The 12,765-nt window shown below is 25.7% G+C and overlaps 1 pseudogene; it reads left to right on the forward strand.

The window, feature by feature from the left end:
- Window positions 1-2,333: 2,333 nt before the first annotated feature.
- LOC149894162 (histone-lysine N-methyltransferase set-1-like) lies at window positions 2,334-4,277 on the forward strand (annotated as a pseudogene).
- The last annotated feature ends 8,488 nt before the right edge of the window (window positions 4,278-12,765 follow it).

Genomic DNA, 12,765 nt, shown 5'->3' on the forward strand with positions numbered 1-12,765 from the left:
AGTATATACAGTCCAATTGGAAGTATATCTGAACCCGCTCATCAGATATATACATCAATAATTTATGGCTTTCAGTTATTGGTGAACTTATTTGATATGTGTTCCTAAAGGTAAAATCTTCTAATGCTAAATATAAGGGGAAATGCCTAACTTTGCATAAAAATCTGAATCAAAATCTAGCCTGAAAAGTATACTATCATTTAATGTATGCATAAAGTAATAACAGTTTATGTATGCATAAAGTAATAACAGGAAGAAAATCTGAAGTGCACTTAATTTTATAAAACATGTATATTTTTACCCGCCCCTCCCACAAACTTTAACATTTCTGCTTTACTTGATGACAATAAAATAATGAGCGCAGTAAATTTTCATGGAGTAAAATATTAACCCTTTCATGCTCCAATTATTGTCCCATAATTAAAAAAAATCCAAACTTTGTTTTTTGAACCTCATCTATGCCAATATGACATATAAAAAAAAAAAAAAAAAAAAAAAAGGAAAAAATTATGTGAAGATATCATTTGAATTTGTTGTTAGAGAACAACACTGCCTGCCAATGGGTATTTTTAATAAACAAACAATTTTGAGTTTTAATTCTACACTACATTTGTTAAAAGAGTAATAAAATTAAAATAACAAAACAGTCAAAGAGGGATGTTAACAACAGTCAAAGAGGGATGCTGACAAACAACAAAAAATAACTGTAAATTAAAACATTAATAACTATTGGTTGACTCCATGAAACTCATTAAAACAATTTCTTGCTTTTAAAACATACAGGCTTATCTTGCATCTTATGCATTGAATAAAAGTAAAACCATTTCCACACTGCCTACAACAACTTTATTTCTCTTGAAATACTGGGAAATGGCTACACATATCAAATCTTATATCTTTATACATATATAAATCTTATTTCTTATATCTTCAAGTAAAATCACTGTAGATGCACAAATCTTTTTCTATATTTGTATCCTCGAGATCACTATTATTATTATCACTATCAACATCACTATCGTCAAAATCTATGACTAGTTTCTTCAGAAACTAACTTTGTTATAACTTTTTCTGTGTGTTTAGAAGTATAAAATTTTTTTACCTATGCCATTGTTTATTTTACTTTAAGTTCTGAAAATAAATAAGTTGCATCAAATTTAATCTTTAAACTTATTTAAACAACTAAACGATTAAAAAAATATTTTAATTAAAAAATCTTATAGCATAAAACAATAATAATAATGGACAGGATTTTATACCGTTGAAGTCAGTGTTGTTATGCAACAACAAACTAATTTTATTTATTAGATCAAAAAGATTTAAGTAAACAAAAATATAAATGAATAGTAAGAACAGTACTATGTTAAACTAACATTAAATATTTTTTTCACAACAAGATCAGGATTATAAATCCTTTAAATTAGTAGTATTCATTGTCTGCTTCTAGTACTGACTTCTGAAATGTTAAAGTAGACTTTTTCTAAAGCCCTTTTAACTTTCCTTTATAAAATGATACTGTTTTCAATCGGTTAGGATGCACTATTTTCATTGGGGAAGCTTAGTTTAATTTGTTGTTATAAAACAACCCAATGCATGAAAGGGTTAACATGACAGCAACACATTAGGGTGTGTCGATTTAAGAATTTTTTTTTTTAAAAAAAAGATAAGTAAACTTTGGGGTATAAGTAAATGTTGTGAAATTTTATGGAGAATTGAAATCTGATTTCATTTATAAAATCAGAAAAATATTTGCCTAGGTGCTTTGCCTTTTTTTGAAAGTACAATTGATTTACATTTTCTTTGAAATGGAATTAAAAGGTTACCGTACAATATTGTCCGGTAAAATAAAAGAGACTTATAAACAATGTGACAAAGTCATTTTTGGGTTATAAAAAATTATTTAATTTTATATTTTAAATCTATTTTGTGCAATATTTATGCAAAATAATTTTTTATTTTCTAAAAAGAATTTACAGAAATATAAAAAAAATATTTTTTAAAAATCTTAATTGTGGTTAGTAAATTACTTAACTACATAACTATTAAATGTATATTGTTAAGTATTAATTTAAGAGCTCTTACATAATTGCTTTCGTTCTAGTAAAATATTTTAAAAACCATTTTCATTCCTTTGTTGTAAGCATTTTATAACTTAGAGGTATGATGCCACCCAAAACCAGACTAAATACTAGTACACAAATTAGTGTTGCATTTGGTACAGGAAAACAGTTTTTAGTTTCAGAATTACCAACTAATAGAGACGTTATAAGATATGGAATTTTATTGAAAGAGGGCTGCGGTGACATAAAAAAAGAAACTATCCTGTAAAAGAGATGGGTAAAGATATACCACCAGCTTTATTATATCAGTGGTCAAGTGCAAATTCAGATTTTGCATCACCTAAATTAATTACTGACAAAACGGTTTGTGATAAAATAGTGACATTGTAGAATGAAGCTTTAGCAATTTTTGCTTGTCCAAGAAAAAAAGGAGCCAAACAAATATTAAACTTCGAGACAAAATTTGATAAACTTTTTCATATATGAGTATGCAAAGTGTTCAATTGTAAAATGTGATGCTTTGATTTGTTCTGATGATTGTAATAAAGAAGTTCATTATAAATGCAAATGTATCAAAAGTACAAAATACCATCTATTGAGGTTAAGTTTATATATTTTAATTTTATATATTTAAGAGTTAAAATTGAAACTGTTTGCAGGCTTCAAATTGGATAATGTGATAAGATTGAAACCAGGAAACACTACAAAAAATTACTTAGAAAGAATCAAGAGAAATGTTTTAAAAATAAAGACATCAATGATATGTTAATAAAAAAAACAAAGCTTGAGTCAGATTAGAGAAACTATCAAGATGAAAGTGATTTCAGTAATGAAGCATTATCAAATGATGAAAGTAATGAGATTACTAATGTAGAATTACCTCTAGAGCTAGTGAAACCATTAGAAGGAAAAAAGTATTACAATACCTTAGATATTACACACAGTTAATTTCTTCAAATAATTTTGTTTATTAATTATGCTATAATTAATTTAAATGCCATTATCATTAATGAAATTTTTGATTAAATTCAGGAATGTTTGCAATATTTGCACCTTTAACTACTTTTTTCACTTTTATTAACTAAAAGTAATGAATTTACATGATTAAACTTAAAAAAGAAAGAACTTAAATACAAGTAAACAAAAACTTTGACAGTAACAATTTCAGTAAACAAAAACTTTGATAGTAAAATAAAAAGATGAAAAACAAAACCTTTTACATGATAAAATCAAAATATTATTTATGTTCATATAAAAAAACAATCCTAGAGCTACCAATAACTAATATGAAATTACCTAAAACTAAGGAGTTTTAATCCATCCTGCTATTAGTGCTTTAATATTTTCTACTTTTAAACAAACTGTGCTTTTGTTTAAGTTATCACAGAAAAAGACTCGCTTTATTCAAAATGATAATGCAGTAAAGTATTATATTAGCAAATCTAATCCTAAAAATCTTGAAAAACGATACATAGATAAATACAAAGGTAGGATAAGTTATAAGTTTGTTAAATGAAATAGCAATACAATTTTTGGTACAGTATATTTTGGCATAATATATTTTTCTAATTGATATAAATTTAATTAGTATAATATTTAAAGTACAAAACATTTAGGATACGGAATCTTTACTAAAACAGAAATAGGTAAAGATGAATTGGTTGCTGTTTACCAACAAGTATTAAAAAAAAAAGAATCAAATGAAGGAGCTTGAAGAAATATAGAAAACAAAGGCTATGGGTTTTATGTCTTTAGTTTCGAACACAATGATGAAGCATACTGGCAAGATAGCATTTTTTATGCAAAATATTATTAAACTATTTAAACTATTGATTTTCATTTGTAAATTTTAATAATGGAGGATATTTCTAAATTTTTAATATTACACAGAAAACACATTCGACCTATCAAAATAAATGGAGATTTTCAAGATCCTCTAAGATAAATTTTTCTAAACCAATTGAGAATTTTTTTATTAAAATATTTAGTATTGATGCAACTGAAGATGATGATTCTCTTGGGAGGCTAGTTAATGATTCTATATACTTCCCCAACTGTAAAATGGAAAAATTAACCATAAAAAACATCCCATTTATTTGCCTTTTCTCAAAAAGAAAGACTAAAAAATTTGAAGAAATTACCTATTCTTATAGGGAAGATAATCTGGACTGGCAAGCAGCTATAAGTGAAGTTTTCTCTTTTGAAAACTTGAAATAAATACTTTGATTTACATTTCATTTATAAGTTGAATTCTTTTTTAAAGAATACTTTTAGTTATAAAAATTGAAACAAGCATTAACTTTTGTTTTATGAAGGAAAAGATGGTGTACCAAAAGTTTATAGAAGAAAAAAGAAAAAGTTAGTGTAAAATTTTTTTTTAGTTTTCAGAGTAAAATTTAATAATAATTAAAAAAGAATCTTTAATTTTCATAATGCATATTGTTTAGGAAACTTATTTTTTTTTAAAAAAAAGAAATTTATTTTAAAGTAAATATGTTTGTGAAGTAAGATTTATTCAAATAAGAATATTGAAAAATTCAATTCGCAAATATCCTGCGAAAAATTGAAAAATTTAATTCGCAAATATCCTGTGAGTTTATGGCCGCCAATTATTAGATTTTTCAATATCCTATTTAAACACACTCTTTTTTTGAGGCTGACAAAGATGAATTTAAGTTTATATCAAAGTCAGAAAGTAGTAAACACGTAATGAAAATTAACTTTATGTAACTTACCCAAATAATTTGTGAAAAATACTTTCTTATTAAAAAGTTCATTAACAATTAAATAACTTAGCATATGTAGTAAAACTTTATTAAATTAATGAAAACTTAATAGTATTATCAAAGTAAAAATACTTTTGACTTCCGCGCCATACTCTTTACTTGATACAATGTAATGCTGTTAATTCAAAATTTTTCTAAAAAAATAAGCGTGAATGTATCCATATGGTCCGTAAATCGCATTTGTTTAAAAGAACTAAATTTGTTGTTTAATTGTTTAAAGAAAAAAATTTGTTTTAACTTTGTCGTGAATAACGTCTTCAAGGTGCAATTAGCGTGTTTATAGGTGTTAATGTATGTAGGTGCTAATGTGTGTAGGTGTTAATGTATGTAGGTGCTAATGTGTGTTAATGTATCTAGTTTTTAATGCATGTACGGTCTTAAGTAAGGTTGTTCACGGAAGCAAAAGTTGAATTTTCGATAAAAAAGTTTTCGAAACTCTATTTTTGTTTCGGTAAGTTTGAAATAATTTCAAACTAATTAATTTTGCATCGAAACAATTTTTTCATTTCGAAATTGTAAAATTTGCTTCGAAATATTATTTTGATTTCGAAATTCTGAAAATATTACTGAAACAATTTTTTACCTTCGAAATTCCAAAACTTGCTTCGAAATGTTTTTGCAGGGATTAGAACCCCAAAGGTTCTTTTACAGGGATTAGAACCCTCAGGATAAGATAGTGGGTTAGGAGATTGTTGGGATGGAGGGAGATACTATATTTTAATTTTTAATTTCATATGAAAGGAAGGGGGGAGTGGGGGTAAATATTTTAATCCGGCTCTGAAAAAACTACATACTATTCAACAGTCATATTTGCTTTTGTTAACAAAATAAAATTAAAAAGATTTATGTTTAATTAAATAAAAAGATATTAGAAATACATGTATAAGTACTATTATTCAACTAAATCGACTTGTCGATTAGTAGAAAATCAAATGTCGATAAGATCGACTCTTAGATTTTTCAAAGTCGACTAATTTCGAATTTTAGTCGATTTAGTCGAAATTGATAACAACACTAGTTTAAACACTTTTTAATTTTAAATTTGCATAACGTAAGTTTAAACTTTAGATTTAGAATTTACATAAAAGTTCGCGTGCTTTTCTAAATAATATAATTATGATATTTAAAATTTATAATACGCAATTCCCTTTAGGCCTGTAACGCACGTATACGAAATCATTGTTGCAACGTTAACGGCTAATTACTCTGTAGGGATTATTTAGATGAGATTTACAACGATTTCAAACAATTATGTTTATACCTTAGCAATCTTTTTGTTACATAACTCAAAATTTTAGTTCGAGTTGTTGAGGCAAAATCAAGTTATTAGGTTTTATAAACACGTGTTTTACAACACATTTTTGGCCATTATGGATAGTAAAATTAAAAAAAAAAAAAGCTGTTTTTTATTTTATCTTAATATAAATTTATTCTCATCAAAAAAAAAAAAAAATCTTAATTTTGATTATTTAAAAAAAAAACAACTTATTTTCAGTTGTGTGCTACCTTAAATTAAACAAGATAGTATTATTTTGCCATATATACATATATATGTATAATATTTCTATATATATTATACATATATATGTATATATGGCAAGTTATGTTTATTATTATTATTATTATTATTATTATTATTATTATTATTATATATATATATATATATATATATATATATATATATATATATATATATATATATATATATATATATATGAAGACCACACGGGTAAAACCACAGATGTCACATTTTTCTCATTTTGAGAAAAATGAAATTTTGTGTTTAGAGACATCAGATATCAGTTCATTGATAATCTATTCATTCCAAAGTATTTTTTATGACATTAAAGGTCAAAACAAAATATATAAATGCAGTCTTTTTGCTAATTACAAATAATATTTGTTCACAGTGTTCATTCGAAGTCAAGACACTCAATTTGGACATCTGTGATTTTTCCGTTGTAAATTCAGCAACTTGTAAACTAGATTAACTTGTAACCTTTTAAAGCACTTATTTTGTTAAAAGTACATAGTAGTAGATAATAAAAATCAAATAACTCATCAAATTTTTACAAACTTTATAGAAAGTACCCATGCAACAAATTGTTTCCACCACCCCATCTACCATATTATTACTTTGCATTAAAATTCTATAGCCCAGACAAACACCTCATTGTGAAAAAACCCTTAATAAAAATAAATGTTTTTTTTTTTTTTAACAAAATATTTCTATAAATATTTAGATATACGTTTTCTAAAAAGTTTTACAATATTTTTTTACATTCTCTTACTCTGAGTCAGAGATTTGCTCTGGTTCTGATTCCTGGACAAGAAGATTATCAACTGGCAAGTGATCATAGAAAGACTTATTTTGTAAACTTATAAATTTTTTTAGCTTTAATAAATCTTTAAATTTTCAGAATAAAGTGGCAAAGGGGCTATGTATGCTTGTTTTGGCTTATCAGGCACTTCAAAGACATGTTTAGATTGGGTCAATCTTCTCCCTCTTATTGAACCAGAACATAATCTAGACCTATGGGATGTAACACGCATAGAACTAAATATACCACTCCAGTTTTCCCTATACATAATTAAGTTAGAATTAGCCATTGATATTTCAACTTCTCTGAGTCAACGTGTCTTAAATGGAAAAACAACTAAAAAGCTTGGCTTTAAAAACTCTGTAAACTTCAGAAACTTTTCTTGTGTCAAATTTATAATTTTGAATGGCTCTGGTTTTTTGCGAGATGCCTGGAAAACACTCCTCCAATCTTCTGGTGTTTCTGCTGGAAACTTTTGATTAATAATAGCCATATCTGTTTTAATATAATAGCCAACTTCAGAACACTTCAGAGTAACACAGTTACATGGTATTCCTATAACATGACTTTTTAATATCAGATCTCGAGTAAACTCTCTTTTTCTTCCATTGACTGCCTTCTTTTACGTTTTTTTGTGACTGTTGGGTTGCTTAGATTATTCGCCGCCATATTTTTTTTAATGATATATATTGATCACGTGATTTATTATTTTATTGTTATTGGTTTAGTTATAAAAAACATGGACAACTGCGTTGTTAACCAAGTAAACATTGGACAACAGTGGTTGTTTCAAAGTTGGCCTTTTTTTAAAATGACCATCGAACCTTATAAAATAGTTTTTTTGTTATGAATTTTTAAATTAAAATAGCTTAGTACTAGAATATCATAAAAATATCTCAAACTCAAAATTTTCCAAAAGTGGACATCTGTGGTTTTACCCGTGTGGTCTTCAAATATATATATATATATATATATATATATATATATATATATATATATATATATATATATATATATATATATATATATATATATATATATATATATATATATATATATATATATGTATATACAGTATTGTGAAAAATTTAAGAACCACTAAATAAAAAAAAATATTTTTTTCAAATATATTTAGTTAATTTTTATTCTTAAGATAATAAAATAGTCTTTTTTTTCAAACATATTAAATTTGGGCAACAGAATATGTACAACAGAAATTTTTTACGTACTAGTTTTTGAAAAGAAAAATGTTTTTATTCCTATCTCATTTTATTTATCTTATTACTAATTTACATTTAAATTAGATAATTATAACATATCTTGTATAATTATTTTATATTTAATCATGCAAAAAAAAAAAAACAAAAAAAAAAAAAAAACTTTGGCTAGAATTATCAAAAAAAAAAAAAAAATTGTTGCCACTCAACGAAGTAAACCATCTATAGAACCTAATCTTTTTATTTACCTTTCTGAATTAGAGGATATTATTGCTAACTGCTACATTATTCTAAAGTGTGAATTATAGAAAAGTTGATTTTTCAAGATCTCAAATATTATGTGACTTTTGCTTTGAATTCGTCCATTCTTGGACAAATTATAAATATCGGATATATATGTATATACAGTATTGTGAAAAATTTAAGAACCACTAAATAAAAAAAAATATTTTTTTCAAATATATTTAGTTAATTTTTATTCTTATACTAATAGTTATACTAATCTAAGAACTTATACTAATTCTTATACTTAGTTTATTTTTATACTAATAGAACATGAGAAAAAAGAAGATTTTTTTTTTTGAAAATTAATTAATAGAACCTATAAAAATAAGGATTAAATATTATGTGTTAATTTTTTTAAATATTTATTTGTGAAAAATTTAAGAAAAGTTAAGAAAAAGTAGATAAATGTTAATTAAGTCCTAAACCCAATTCGATTAAAAAAAATATTTTCAGAAATATTCCAGGTAAATTTGAGACCAATGGTACCTGGTGATCAGTTCCATATTTTTTGTTTTATATTTCAGTACACTGGATAGAATGCTAGATGTTTTGTTGCAAGAGGAAATGCAAAGTATACAACTTAAAACTCCAGATCCATCAATATTTTCAATTCGTGTTTTTAAAAATTAAGTATATTATATGGCTATTATTAATCAAAAGATGAAATTTTATTTGTGAAAAAGTTAAGAACCACAAAGAATTTTTTGTGCTAAATGCGGCGGAAACATCTTTTTTAATTTATTTTTTACCTTTTTTGTTTGAATATTTTATCAATGATTTGGGTCATTACCAAAAAAGAAATAAAAATATTTAATTTCAAACAAAAAAAAAATTTTTTTCTTTTGAAAAAATGAGCAGAAAAGCTATTATTTATGAAGATCGTGTAAAAGTGGTGCATTTTCACCAGGAAGGTAAATCCGCTCGTGAAATTGGAAAAATAATAAAGCGATCACATAGTTCGGTGCTAATCATCAAATCATCAAAAGATCCAAAGAGATGAAATCTTACCTTAATCGCCATCCTTCTGGAAGACCGCGTTTGACGACACCCAATGATGATCGCCTTTTAATCAGGTTGGCGAAGAAAAATTGAACCATGCAGTCGCATGAATTAAGAAGGGAATGGAAGCTTTCAAATGGACGTTAAGCATCGGCAGCACTTGTGCGTTGGAAACTATTAGCTAACAATATGTAATGGAAAAAAGCTGTTCTAAAACTGCGACTTACCAAACAACATATAAAAAGGCAAAAACAATTTTGCCAAAGCGTCAAAGAATGGACTAAACAAAAATGGAGGACAGTAATGTTCAGTGATGAGATGAATATCGCAGGCAGTCTTCAGAAAAATATAATCTTGATTGTATCGTTCAAAGAACAAAACAAGGTAGCGGGTCGGTTGGAATATGGCGCTGCATGACATATTATGGTCTCCATATGTTTAAATTATTTGATGGTCAACTCAACTCTATTTATTACGCCGATATTTTAAATAACAACTTGTTACCGTCAATTGATACACTTGAGCGAAGCGTTCCGTTCGTTTTCAAGCAAGACAATGCACCATGTCACAAAGCTAAAACTGTCTCTGAATGGTTCGAAAGCAAAAATATTGAGAGTCTAACTTGGCCACCAAATAGCCCAGATCTAAATTGCATTGAAAATCTTTGTAGTTGGCTTGATAAAGAGATTGCCAAGAAAGCACCAAGGAGCTTTGAGGAGTTGCGCAATATTTTACCAGCAATACTTGGAAATGTTCCCAAACGTACTTTAGAGAATCTAATAGACTCAATTCCAAATCGTATAAATGAGTGCTTAAAAATTCATGGTAGAATTACGCGGTATTAGGTAAAAATTACCGTTTTTTGTTCTGTGGTTCTTAACTTTTTCACATTTTTTTTTTAAATAAAAATTACCTATAAAACTTTAAATACATTTTTTTTATTTGTTTAAAAGTTTTTATCACTATTATTATTTTTTATTTTGTTTGTCTATTTTCTAAAATTTATTATTATTATTTTTTTTACCAGAAAAATATATTCGGTTAAATAAAAATTTAAAAATAAAAATAAATTATGATTTCCTTTTTTGGTGGTTCTTAAATTTTTCACAATACTGTATAATAAAAGCTCTACTTGCCGAAACACCTCGTGGTAAATTATTTAGGCACCCGGTTTTTTTAATATTATTATGCAAATAAAATATAAGGTATTAAAATTTCTTTTTGGAATAAATTTAACTTTCCAAAACTCTTTTTTTTTCTTCTTGTAGTTAATTTCACATTTCGAAATTCTGTTTTTTCTTTCGAAATTAATTTCACTTTTCGAAGTGCAATTTTTTATTTCGAAATTAATTTCACATTTCCAAATTCCTTTTTTATTTCCGAAATTAATTTGGCTTGTTCGATTATTTTCAAAATGTTTGGCAAGTGAAACTTTGTGTTTAAGTTTAAACACAAAGTTTCACTTGCCACATTTGATTTTGTTTAGAAGTAATTATTTTAAATAGTTATATGACATGGTATGTTAATGCAAATGAGAAATTTACAATATTTTTAGAACATCATTTTAGCAGCTAAAATAAGAACAGTCTGCATCTACTTTAATCTCAAGTCTGAACTTAGTAAGCGTATACACATCATGAATTGATCAAAGTGTAGCTGATCGCAAAACCAATTTTATGTATTCAAATTTAATTTGAAATTAAAATGCTGCTGGATTAAGAAAACGTTTTACAGTTTTACGAGGCTTATTCGAAACATTGTTTGGTGTTTTTCAAGTTTGTCTATTTTCAACAGAAAAAAAAAAGTAGTGTTACTGTGTTATCTATATTATATAGGTATACTATATAGCATATAGAAGTCAGTCATGTTTTGGTTAAATGTGGAAATAACAAGTTGGTTTGTTTAGCTTCAAAAATTAATTAGTTCAAGTGTATTATTGCTATCGTCAAATAAAATATGTTAGATCTTAAAAATATGTTAGGACTACAAAGTTATAGATGTTTTTAGATAAGTTGTGTTTGTATGTCAAATTATATTTTCTAAAGTTAAAAGTTACTAAATGCGACTATAATTTAAATTCAAGTAATTAATATTGTCTATTACAAATGTGATGATTTATTGTATTGGGTATACTGTAAGAGTAATAAAAGCCTGATATTCAGATCAATGTGCAAGTTAAGGATATGTTTATTTAAAACAGCAGTTTTTTGTTATTTTGTAATTATTCTTTTATAGAAAAAATACAGCTATTTTTGATTGTATCATAGTTATTACTATCATAGTAAAAAAAATTGCAACCCTTTTTTATATATCATTACATCCCAAAGTCTTGGATATGTAAAAATTATCAAATATAATTGGACCAAAACTGTTTGATCATCACTGCAGTTGAGGTGACATCTGATTAAACCAATGTTTAATGGTTTAGAGCTCAAATCCAACTGAACCTTAGATTCAGTTTGATTTTGATCCAAATTATTGATAAACCAAGTTTAAGAAAAGTTGGAAACCATAATGTTTAATACTCATGCATGAGTTTTTAACTAGTTTGTGCTCAGTTAAGTAGCATCTCCAAAAAAGAATGGTTTTAAGTAGACAACAAAGAAAACTCCACATAGTTTGATTGGTTAATGAACAAAAATAGGTTAATAACAATAATTTTGTTAGTTCAATCTAGGTTACTATATATATATATTTATATATATATATATATATATATATATATATATATATATATATATATATATATTTATATATGCGTGTGTGTATATAAACGTGTATATATAAATATATGTATGTATATATATATATATATATAAATTAGCAAAAATACTTATCTAATTTTTTCTTTGACAGCTTGTTTTACCATCAGTAGGTTCATCAGGAAGTCTGATGAACCTAGTGATGGTGAAAGATAAGTTTATAAATATATAAGGTTAATATATAACATGTTAACTAATGATTAATTTGTTAACCTTCCTGATTACTTATTGATGGTAAACAAGTTGTGGAAGAAAAAATTAGATAAGTGTTTTTACTAATTTATTACTGCTCTGCTCTTTAAGAGCATTGAGCACTCTATTTATAGAATACACTA

This window comes from Hydra viridissima, unplaced genomic scaffold (assembly GCF_058129835.1).
Source record: "Hydra viridissima isolate aposymbiotic clone 2 unplaced genomic scaffold, HvirCarnegie_v1 scaffold_1, whole genome shotgun sequence".
Classification (NCBI taxonomy): Eukaryota; Metazoa; Cnidaria; class Hydrozoa; order Anthoathecata; family Hydridae; genus Hydra; species Hydra viridissima.